The 12,465-nt window shown below is 41.0% G+C and overlaps 1 protein-coding gene and 1 long non-coding RNA gene across 5 annotated transcripts in view; one reads left to right on the top strand and one right to left on the bottom strand.

The window, feature by feature from the left end:
* The window catches only part of SETBP1 (SET binding protein 1), a 262,561-nt gene that overhangs the window by 136,146 nt on the left and 113,950 nt on the right, over positions 1-12,465 (top strand). The window lies entirely within an intron of this gene.
* On the bottom strand, positions 8,226-12,111 carry LOC139789715 (uncharacterized). The gene is made up of 3 exons (XR_011723237.1): positions 11,933-12,111; positions 11,639-11,821; positions 8,226-11,333 (listed from the first exon to the last, which is right to left on the bottom strand). It is a non-coding gene; the product is annotated as an uncharacterized lncRNA (long non-coding RNA).

Raw genomic sequence — 12,465 nt, 5'->3', positions numbered from 1 at the left:
CCTGAATGTGTAGGAGGCTAAATTCCATTTTTCAGGAAATCTTGGTGGACTCTGAGCCACCTGAGTGTCTTCAAAGAGATGCCACTATGTCTCTGCAGGACTAAAATGAGCATTGCCATTGATGTCTTCTCCATTAGGAAATGTGTGGTTAGAGGGAGGGAGGTTAATATAATAAATAGTTATTTAATCTTCTCTGTGTCCATCTTGAAACTGCAAATAATAGAAGCACAGCCAGGGTGCTTATGCTTGCTAAGTGTTTCACTGGCTTTCCCCTTATTAGCTAATGCACCACTGGAAAGAAATGAAATTTTAGACCTGCATTTGCAGGATTCCCCAGCGTTGCTATCAGCAACCTCCCAAACCAATCCATTCAGTTGGTCCTTTGATGTGCAATTAAACCCTGGAAAAAATAGCTTTGTGTAATGTATAAATAGAAAAGAGGAGAGATAAAGGCAGTGTTGAAGTCACTTGCTGACAGCTTGGCATCTGAACTTTAAAGGTGCATTCCCCTACCTCTGTCTGAGAGTCCTGAAAAGCATCTGCTTCTTCCCAAATTCCAGACTCCCAAAAAGCCACACTTTATTTACCTTGCAGCTGTAGTTGTTCAGTTGGAAAGCAAAAAATGTCTGCGAGGCTGATTTGGTTTGTCATTCCAGCAAAAATTAATTTTTTGGTCAGAATAAAATGACAGTTGCTTTCTTAGACAGTGCTTTTATTAAATTGTTTTTCTCATTATCTCTATAAAAATATCATTCTTGCAGAAAGCCATTAAGTTTAATCATTCCTCCTGATGAATAGCTGACATATGAAATATAGACCCTCTTGCATGTTACAAAAGGTCAGAGTATGTGGTATGTTCTTTGAGCATCGGGGTTAAGGCAGCCAGGCACATTTTGATTAGCCTGACAAAAAGGTGAGATAATCCAAGTGGAAGCTACAGTATTTGAATGAACTTCTTCAGCCATTAACGTCTTCTGTATTTGAAGACCTGACTTACATCCTGCGACTTTTACACCCAAGTAACTCCTTGGCTGAAGGAACTGTCATGCTTTACATTGTCAGGAAATTTTATTTCACCCTCTGGAAGAACCAAAAGTAGCTTGTGCCTAAGGATGAGGAAAGCCATTAAAATCCAGGGTTATGAGAAAACATATAGAGCAGTAAAGAGAATGACAAAGAGTGCAGTTATCATGCTACAATTACCTGTGTTAAGAATGTGGGCTTCTAGTCCCAGCTGGACTTCCAGGCTCCGTGTACAGCCAAAACAGAGCTCTGGGCATCAGAGAAAGCCACACATGCCAGGCATCCTAACCACTGTTATTGCTATTAACTCTGTACTATCTAAATGATGTTTGTGCAAAGGTTAAATCGGGTCAGTTGGATGCTGGATGGGGTCTCTTGGGCTGTCTCATCCAGTTCACCATGGATGTACCCCCTGTGTTTTGTAATCCCCTTAAATGAAAATCTGTTAAGTTCTGTCTTAACCTTCATTTGCTGTGTTGACCCTACTGTGTCTTCCAATCTATACCCCAGATTTATTCAAACCCTGTTTCTCTCATGCTTACAGCATGCAAATGAATCTAAGCATCTTGCTTACCTCTTCCTGTTGTTAAATGTCTGTTATACCTGCAGACATCAAATGCATCCTCTGTCCTGTTGTGTCCACACAAGGCTAGAGAGGGTTTACCTCTCTTTTGAGTCCAGTGGCCAGATGCTGCTTGACGCCCAGCTGGTTGCTTCTCATCCTGCTGAACTTCTGCAGGATGACTGGAAATTCAACTCATCCCCATGTGATAAAAAAGTAAGCAAAAAACAAAAAACCCAAACATAAACAGTTGTAGAAAAGTGTGTTCAGAAAGACCACCTATACACTTTGCGCATTTGTAATGATTTTGAAAGAAGATTTTCCAACAGGTTTTGTGGCTGCCACAGGAAAACGTGTGACAAAATCTGCTTGCTTAGTTTTGTGCCTTCTCAGATGTAGATAAAAGCAAGTGTTATCGTCGCAAAAATTTGAGAACAGGAGGTTAGTAACTCTGGTGACAGATAATGGGGCAAGTCAGGACTTGGGGCTGATCTAATTTATGGATACATATGCAAAGCAGTAATAAATGAACTATAGTTTATTATGGGGAGAACATCAGATCTCTCAGCTGCTCCATTAGGACTTCAGGACAGGATATTTAATTATGCCCTGGCCTCCTCCTTTAAGCAGATTATCACAGTGACACACTGACTGCTGTGCCCTGCCAGTGCCCTCAGGCTTTGCTCTTTCTCCTTTGCTCATAGTGGACCTGCTGTCCATGTAGGAGGGAGGAGGTTGGGGCTGGGAGAAGAGATTGCTGTGGGCAGGGGGTCCCTGTTTTTTGTCGTAAATAAAACAAAGAATAATCTGCATATAAAGGAATGGTGCTAGTTGTCGGTTTTGTTGTTGTTGTTTCTATTTATTATTATTGTTATTGTTTTTATTATTATTATTATTATTATTATTAATGTTTAGCATACCTGGGATCTTAAAAATAAGGAGTCTTTCAATAAAACTGTGTCAAACACAGAGAAGGGTAATTTCAGCAGCTTTATGCGTTTCTTCTTATTAATTCCCACATCTGAGTGCTGTGGGAGCAGAAAGGTGGTGTGATCTTGCCTTTCCTCTTCACCCCTGCACTCCCATACAAGGTACTGGCTCCAAACACGCCTGTTCCAGGGGACACATCTGTGCCCTTCATCCACACCTCCTCTTCAAACACACACCAGAGGCAACAACCCCAGGAGCTGAAGGCTCTGGCTTACTCCAGCAGGATTCCAGCTGCTGCTTTGCTGCCTTCCCAGACTGTGCTGGGTGTTTCTTGTTGAAATCAAAAAATTCTTGCTTCAGAAAAGCCCTTGGTCCATGCTGCTGGAGGTGAGCCATCTCACCAGGGCTTCCTTTCCAAAGTGTTTATTTTGTCCCACCACAAGCTCACCGATTCCTCCGTGCAATGAATTTCACTTTCTTCTGTTTTTTTGAGAATGGTTAATAGCCCTTACGGGGCTTTGAAGTGCCATGTAAGCATTGGGGTCACTGCTGATAAAACAACTATTACATGAGCAAAGGCAGTGGAAACAGAAGAAAGGCATGGGTATGTGGTTTCCTGGAGAGAAATGGTGATTTATTTATATTTTGGGTTTTTTTTTAAAAAAAACAAAATTTGTGTAAAAATAATACAGCATTGCACACATAAATGGTTCATGTGTTGGGACCAAATTTACACGATAATTTTGGCTCCTAAAACCTAAGATAGGAACTCCAGAAAAAAAAAACCAACAAAAAAACCCAAACTGTGAAGTGCTGCTATTTTCCAAAGAAATGTTTACAATATTCTGCTTAAAAGACAGACTGGAGAAAGATGGATAGGGGAGAAATGAAGTGCGGCTTTAAAAAAGAATGAGACCTTTTATTTTTCTAGCCAGAATATGAGAAAATATGCTCCCTGAGCTATTTTATGTAGGTATTTTCCCCAAAAATATAGTTCTCTCAGCTCGTTTCCTAAGTTCTGCCAGTAGCTCCAGTCCTGAACTGATGTGCAACCTGCAGCAAGTGACAACTTCTGTGTGACTTCGTTCACCCTTCTGCAGACTTGGTCGTTTTAATGGGCTTTGTTGATTAAACTTGCCCAGCTACTTTCCAGGCTTGAGGTGAGGCTGGCACTATGTACATGCAAAGTCAGGAGAGAAACTGTCAGTCCTGTCCAGTCTAATGAGACTTTTCTCCCAGAGAAGACATCAGCACATACCCCATCCACTTCCGCCATAGATATGCTACGAAATATTCCTAGGGGTGTATTCCTTCAGTCAGTTTTTTATGTCAGGTCTCCTCTGATGATAGGAAAATTGTGTTCCCTTAATGCAAGTTTATGGTAAAATAGGTGAAGAATTTTTGGAAAATGTAAGGCAATTTTTACGCCAGTGACAAACTAACAAATTTATGCTGCTGGTTATTTTACAGTGTTTCAGCCAGGCAAGTAGCTAAGTCGTTGCTCCCATAGAAGGAGCAACATGAGATGGGCTATTGGGTTATGAAATAGGCACTGGAGTCTGTCACAGCAATTGAAAGCAACAGTCATGCGCCACAGTATGACATAATTTTTCATCATCTTCTGCCAGCTGAGCTGTGATTAAGGTGTTAGCCAGTTTGTCAGTTGTCAGGTCATAAAATTGAGCATCAGAGTTGCACTAAAATGTGCAAACCCTTGAAAACAGGCCATGTTTAGGCAGATCCAACACTGAAATACTGGCCTTCAAGTCTTAGTTCCCTCAGCCAGAGGGAGATGACGTGCAAGCAACACCTTCATTCCCCACATGTCCTTATTGTGTGCATTGTATCCATGTCCTGTCCATGTTAACATCAACATGTCCTCTACACTCATCTTTTCCAAGCCTTGGCTCAGCTGAGTCCTGTGATGCCATCTTGGGTCAAACAGACACTGAGATACACTTGGAGGTGTTCAGGTTTCTGAGCTGCTTCTTAGTGTTCTTATTTTAGCACAGAAGGTAATGACAATGGTTATGTGTGACAGACACTAAGAAAACAATGATTATTGGAACTAACAAGCATGAGAAAAAAAGAAAGTGAGCTAAGGAGCAAGACCTAGAACTGTGAGAGAAGTGAGTAGCAAATGCCTTTGCTTTTAATGAAGGAACACTTAGTCATTTGGAGAATAAGCCAAGACCTGCTCTGGTCTAGGGAGCCCCAAGGTGTTTGATTTACAACCAGCTAAAAATGATGCAAAACTTTGAAAGTGTATTTACAGCTTTCTTTTCCCCAGTCTGCTTTCTGGCACATATGGAACTACAAGGGAAAGGTTTGGGTTGTTGCTGTGGTTTTACTCATTTGCAGTTGCTCCATGAAATCTTTTTAGATATTTTATGAATCCCCAAAGATCCACGGCCACCCCTTGAAAAACAATAGCCTGGAAAGACAAGGTAGAAAATTTACACTTCATGTGTCGTTGGATTTCCTTGATCCTACAGGAAAATCAGGAAGAGAAAAATTGTGGACTTTGATTTCATTGCGCAATTGAGCCATCTTATTAACACAAGGGTTTTTCTTCCAACAAAATCAGACAAGTCTGAAGCTGTTGTGCTCCGAGCACACTGTGCTCACAGGGGAGAGACTTGTGTGCTGCAAATGCACCTGGGTCCCTTCAAGACAAAGACCATACAGCCAAGGTTCAGGCCAACCTTTCCAACAGGAGCAGTGGTACAGATGTGTCCTTCATTCCTCAGTCTCCCCAGGAGAGTGGGAGTGGGAGGCAGTGCAAGGATTGCAGTATTAGCAAGGTGTCCCTTTCCCTGCCTTTTTCTTTCATCCAGAAGAATGGATCCATCACATGTATCACGTGTGTTGGTAAAACCACCCTCCTTGGCACTGTGGACCCATTTCTCCTGGCAAAGCTCAGCTCTCTGAACACCTTGTGGCTAATGCCTTGTTTTATCCTTGCATTTCCCAAGGACAGGTCAGTTCCTGAATTGCATCTCCCTGGCAAGGTGTTTTTTGGTGAGGCTGGGTTACATGTTGGCCACACAGCTGAGGAATTTAGGTATTTGGGACTCCTCTGGAAACACCCTGCTGAAAGATCTCTGGGGTGTACTGTACTAAACATAAGCCTATCACCCCCAGGGGTTGGAAGAGAGCAAATTCCTTCCAGGATTATAGGATTAAGAAGCTGAAAAGTGATTCAAATTCTTCATTAAACAGGGAAAAAAAAAAAAAAAAAAAAAAAAAAAAGAGAGAGAGACATGAGGGGAAGCTCTTCAATGCATGCATCACTCGATGTGTTTTCCTTGTAATTAAAGGAAGTTATTGAAAAATATTTGAGGGGATTAAATGCTCAGAGTATATGTGCCGATCAAATAACACAAGAGTCTGCATTCTTGCAAGTAATCAATGGAGTGACTTGAATGGGGAGGTTCAAAAGAGCACAGTTATTGTTAAACTGCCATTGTAGTAGTATTCACCATACTGTATGGCAGATGGACATGCCCAAGGGTTTCCCAGCAGGGAAAATTTGCTGTAGATGAAAAACCAAGGGTATGGAGTTCATATGTGGGTATTTACACAATTGTTAAAATTTCAGGCAGGCTTTTCTTCCCTTTCTGCCCCCCAACCTGAATGCAGAAAGAGATGCTCCTAATTTCCTGAGGAAGGCTTCTCTGGGCTGAAATTGCTTTTCTCTTTTATGCAAGCAAAATAGGAGAGGAAAACCCTGTGGGCAAGGAAGGTGTTTAAGAACTGAACCCAGGACATAAGAAATGGGAGGGACTCCTGCTGTAAACAGGGAACTGTACTTACCATTATTCTTTCTTCTGGTGTCTGACAGCTTAATTATAAGTGGTCATTAATTAAGAGGTCATTATGTCCCAGACACCTGGTGTCTTGAATAGCCAGTATGTCCTGCAGTTTGTAACACAGCACCATGGCCACCTTAGTGCTTTGTGAATATTTGCCAGTGTATGTGACAGAATTGTTGCCCTGTTTGGAGGCCTTTGTTTTATTCTATTTTTTTCCTTAGGGTGTTTCATTGCTGACAGTGGACTCAAGCACCATCTCCTAGTGAAGAAATAGATATAAAGGGTGTTTGAAGACCATAAGGCTATGGGATTTTTTCAATTTTGTGTCAAACTGTTGGGGATTGAATTTGCACCTCATTTTCAGTGGTCTTGGAGTAGGAAAGCTCTTGACTTGGGACCAATTTGCACCTCTTTTTTTTTGTCTCTGTTCTGCCATACGGCATGAGGGCAAGACACCTGGCCTTGATATCTCCCTTTGCATTTTAAAAATGAGCAGATTAATGACATCTCCCTCAATTGCTGAGTTTAATTAATAGTTGAAAAGTATTTTGAGTTCTTCATATAAAGGATGGTGTATAATTGCTCAGAGAGACATGATATTTATTCCTCTTTTACTGTCTTTTTTTAAAAAGTTGAGGGAGATTACCTCTCCTCTCTTGGTGTGGATAAGTCTGTAGTCTTCTGAATTAGGTGTAAGAAGTCACTTCCTCACATACAAGGAATAGAGGATCACACTAGTATCAAACATACAGCCATCTGGGAAGTGAATCACAAGTCTGGTACTCATGCTTGTCACCTTTGGAGGGCACTTTCTCTCTAGACCTATGTATGACTAATGTCTTATCAGTCCAAGCATCCCTCAAGTCCAAGTAACTGCATCCATTCTTCTTAAGGCAAGAGCAGGTCTGCCACAAACTGTGCAACACACATTCATCTAATTTGGTCCTGCACACATCCAGTGATGGTGAGTCCTTCAGACAACCTGCACTGACATGCAACTATTCTTACCATTTATTTGTTTCTTTTGATATCTCATCTCTATTTCCACTACCCCAGTTTAATCACACTGTTTCATATGCTGCCCACAGCAAACAGTGCCACATTCGTTCCTTCCCCCATACTTCAGCCACTTACAGTAAATCAGTCTAGAATTGGATCTAGCCAGGATATGAATCCATTTCAGACATCCCGTTATCCTTGTGCTTTTTGCCTTGCCAGAAATGTCCAAATCAGGATGACTGTTTCCTAGCCAGTCACTTCAGTCTTTTTTAGGCACTTAAAAATAAACTTCTTTACAGAGAGCTTTAGCACACTCAGTACCCAAATTGAAGTTAATGGATGCTGTGAGAGCAAGTCCTGTTTATTTTGGCACCTCTGCACAAGTAGAAGTCTGATTATAGGTATCTGCATAAGAAAGTGAAGGCAGAAGGACTGTACCTATTTTTTTTTTCCTTTTCTTAATACTTTTTTGTTTTGTTTTAAATTACTTTAGCAAATCAGCCATACATCATCTCATTTCCTCCTTCTAAAACCCTACCAGATGGCATATGCCAGCATCAAAATTTCTCAGTGATCGTTTGTTTATCATTCAGTCACCTCAAGTATGTAGTGGAAAGTTTGAATTGACCCAGGGGTATGGTATTTTTTAATAGCCAAAGGCCTAATTTGACCAAGTTGCCGTTTTAAAAAAATTACAGTGGAGTCTACTTTGTGTGCTGCCACGCAGTATCGGTGGGTGCTGAAAGAACAAAGCACAAAATGAATGCTGGAGTCCTGTGTGTTTAATGCCTTAGAGGTTAATAGGGTAGGTATTTTTCTAACCTTAAAATTGTGGTTAGTAAAATAATGGATGAGGAATTCATGAAAGATGGGCTTTTTGATTTTTTTTTAATTTATTTTTTTTTTATTTTCCTTTGGCTCTACAGATGTGCTTAAGCAAACATAATGTCCTGATTCTGCAAACAGCAGTTCCCATGGCACAATGGTTTGGGATGATTTTTGGAGAACTTTAGTTAAAAAATACACTTGCAAAAAAATAGGCTGTCAGAGACTAAATATTTAACTTTTCTGTTTGTTTTCTTTTTTTTTGCATGGAGTGTACATGACAAACCTAATTCATAGCTGCTAATGTTGTAGTTAATGTCAACAGAGCTATAGCTGGAAAGGAAATTACCCGGACTGTCATGATTTCACATCCTTTTTGTAATTTCTTCTCTTGAAAGATTGCTTTTTCATAATGACAGGCACTGAAACAGACTGACTTGCCAGGCAACTCAGAGTGTCTTGTAAAAAAAAACAAGTCACAGAGTTCTGTATACAAAGAAATTACCCATGGAAAGCACCCACCACAATGAGAAAAACAGAATAAAACTTATGACGAGAAGTTAAAACCGAAAAGTGCAAGTTACAATAAAGGGACAAATGTTTTACAGATTAAAACAGTTTGGTTCCTGGAGATTTGCTGCCTTGGGACATGATAGGAGGTTTTTGCAGAATATGTAATTTAGTTAAACTTTACTGGACTCAATGCAAGGAGTTACCAGGGTAATTATGTGGTCTATAATGTACAGGTACAGGATTGTTGAAATCTATTTCACTTATTTTTGGCCCATATGCAACAGAGAGGCTTGTTTCAGTGACCTCTAAACCTCAGTTTGGCCAACACAAACTGGGCTCCTCATGGCCATTGCCCTACCTCTTGGTAGTATTGGCACCACAGAAAGTGCAAACAGACCATCAGGTTTCCACTGTTCTTTAGCACTGGGATGAGACAGTGGTGAATTACGCCAGGCTGTAGAGTATATGTGAAAACCACTAGGAGAAGGCTGCTTTAACCAATAGACCCATCATGATAATAAGTATTAGGGTTGGTAGTCAGTAGTAACAGGGTCAGCGCCTTAGAGAGAAACTCATTGTGGAGTGCCAAGAAAAGGGAAAGTGATTAACTTCAGTATCCAAGGGAAAATGAGCAGTCCACCGGTTCAGTACTAGATTGTCTGCAATCATTCTAAAAGTTTTTGTCTGCTTGGATATGTGCTCTCTTATTGCTAAATCTGTTTGCACTGGGAATTGCTGGAATGTAGAGGAAACCCAGTGATCTGAGCAAGAGAGAGACCCAGGATATCCTGAGTACTTGTGCTAGGGCTTGGCAAAAAACCTGGCTCCTCTAATTTCCTCTTCTCCCTGCAAAGAGGTTAACTCAGTAATTATTCTAAGTAACAAGATCTCTGCATGCTTGGCAAATGGCCAGAGATTCATCCAAACTTGTGTGCTCACTTTCCTGATGTTCAGGCCAATGGGTGCATTCACGCTGCACAATGAGTTGCAGATGTAGCGGGTCCCGTGAGCTACAAGGGTAAAAAGCACAGAAATGTTTACCCTGAAGTCAGATGCCAGTGCAAAAAAGATGGGTTGCTTGAGACTGCAATCTGAACATCCAAAAATGGAATCATACCAACCTCCCCCAGTTTAATCCTTTGCTTTGTTGCCTCATCTTTCCCATCTGTGAAATGGAAACAATTCGACTTAGCTTTGTCTTGCTTTGCCCTGAGGAACTGGAATGAGCTAGACCTTTCAAAATTACTTTGAAGACAGATTATTGCTTTTCATTACTCTATGCAACACTTCCCACCATGCAGTGATATTTGAGAATAAAGGTACAGTCTGCCTTGCCAAAAAATAATGCTAACCTTCCACCAAAAACATGTCACTGCTTTAATTGTTAGATGGAAATCAGCTGTGTTTGACATGGCCATTTGTAACCTTTGCTGTGTGCTGTGTGGTTCTACACAACCAGCCTGGACCTGGTGTATTTTATGTTTTTTCCTCTACTTTCTGTGAGGGCATTACGTGTTGTGACCTTGACTTAGGACATTTCCTTTCTTTAGGAGGCTTAAGCACTAGCTGTTTTCTCCTAGCAAGGAGTATCATTTGCAGCCTAAGAAATATGATTTCCTTCTTTTAAAATGGGTCAGACCCTTTTGGTTTTTTAACCACAGACAATAGAGTTCAGAGAAAAATACAGAGGAATACAGACTTGGGAGCCTTTGTGGATTCTGATGTGAAACAGGCCTGTCTAATGCATTCAGTACTTTGTCAGTTGTGAAAGAAATGTCTGAAGTTTCATAATATCATATCAGTTGCGCAAACAACTTGTCTTTTTAAACTAGGTGCTTAAAAGCTCTCTTTGGTTTTAGTAAAACTTAGTCTATTGTTATGCTTGAACAAGTTTTATATTCTAGGGGTAGTAGAAAGAAAGTAAAGAATCCACCTAATTTCCTTTTTTTTTTTCTTTTTTTCTTTTCTTTTCTCTCTGGTGGGAGACAGGCAACTCTATTTGAGATGTCTGTGTCCCATTCAGGGCAATTAAAATTTCACATCATTTGATATTCTCTCTGAGAAGCCTATGAATTGGTTATGAGTTTTTACCCTGGTTAGATTTAAACTCTGTTTCACTTTAACCCTGGGGATTTAGTTTGGGTTGACATGCATGCATGCATGAATTAAATCACAGCAACGTTGTGGTGTCTCTTTTAACTGTGGAGATCTCAAAACCCTTAATCATGTGTTCATCTCTCAGACCTTCACTGTAGGATGGGGATGGTAGCTGTATCATTTCCACAACTGCAGGATCCATATACAATAAACCATACGTCTTCCTTCCTTCTTCTCTAATGGCCACTACGTTGAGGAGGCAGAAGCAGAGGCTGCTACCTGTGCATGGATATTTGCAACCTCCAGCTTGACATGCCTTGTTTATAGCTCAAGCTAAGGCTCAGGTTGTCTCTGATAAGGAGGTTTTCAGCTGAACAGTAGTAATTCCTGTTTAAATGCTTATGATCCCATTGATTTAATCTGGCACAGTTTCAGCAGGCTACACGGGTGAATGTCTGCAGCTCAGAGTCATCAGCGGCTTTAGGGCTTTCTTCAGTGAGGTGTGAGATGGGGATCTGGGAGACAAAGAACTTCAACTCTGGCTCATCTGTGTGATCCAGCCAGCAGGCCTTGTGAAAGAGGTGAAGTGGTGTTAGCATTCTGGCTGTGTTTGCAACAGGTACAATTTGTTCAGTTCTTCAAATAAGATCAAGATCTTCTTACCAGGGTAAGATCCAAGTCTGTAGATCTGAATTGGGTCAATTCTGTAAGTTTCAGCCCTTCATCAGCTATCTTTTTGTTAGTAACCTTGGATGCCATAAGCAATAGACAAAGCAAAAACAAACAAACAAACAAAAAACAATAAACAAACATCCAAACAAGAAAACCCTAAATGAAAACAAACTAAATACAACCAAACAAACAAAAAACCCACCAAAAACTAGAAGAAGAGGATGAACACCACTGTGGAGCTCAGATCTAAAATGAAAATACTTTGCACTCATTTCTAAGAGGAACCTTGCTGGGCCAGCTTGAGTCCTGGAGTAAAAGCTGCAGCTGCAGCTGGCTGTTAAAATCGTGAGAGATGAACAGCATGACAGCTGTGGCAGGTCATCTCCTGCTGAAAGGGTAACAAAATCTTTGGGTATCTTAGGCAGATGGAGGGATGAGGAACAGCAGCATTCAGGGATGCAGGTACTTCTATAATTACCTGGAGAAGGCTGCTCACCTTCACAGACCAGCAGAGCTGGCTTAATGTAGGAACAGCAGCTATTGCACCAGTTGAAGGAACAGCAAAGCTGCCATGGCAATGTCTTCTTCTCAGGGGATTCCATACAGGATTCTGGCCAAGACAGCCCAAATTTCTCCTGTGCTTTTCACTGCCCCTCCAGCTGGCTACAAAAGAAAAAACCCAGCCTATAAGCTGATGTAGAGTAAATATTAGTTAAACATTTACAGCTCTTAAGATCCTACAAACAGTAGAAGCAGCTGTCAAGCTGAGAGATACCTCCTCCTGGGTATGACATAGCCCAGCCAGAGTGTGTCAAGGATGTTCATGGTGAGTGTTCATATTCATGGCTGCAACCACAGACTCAAGAGGTGGGGTAAGTGATCAAGTCCTGAGTCATCTCCCACCCAGAGAAACCATGGGCCACTACAAACAGACAGCTTTAGTAAGGTCTCTACTTGGTGAAGGTCTATCCTCCCCGTAGTCCATAAAACACTGTATGAAAAAGGATCATCAATGTGTTTGATGGAAGT

Source organism: Heliangelus exortis, chromosome Z, assembly GCF_036169615.1.
Source record: "Heliangelus exortis chromosome Z, bHelExo1.hap1, whole genome shotgun sequence".
NCBI classification, from domain to species: domain Eukaryota; kingdom Metazoa; phylum Chordata; class Aves; order Apodiformes; family Trochilidae; genus Heliangelus; species Heliangelus exortis.
Note: the sequence above shows the minus strand (reverse complement) of the source record. Positions and strands in the feature narration are given on the sequence as shown.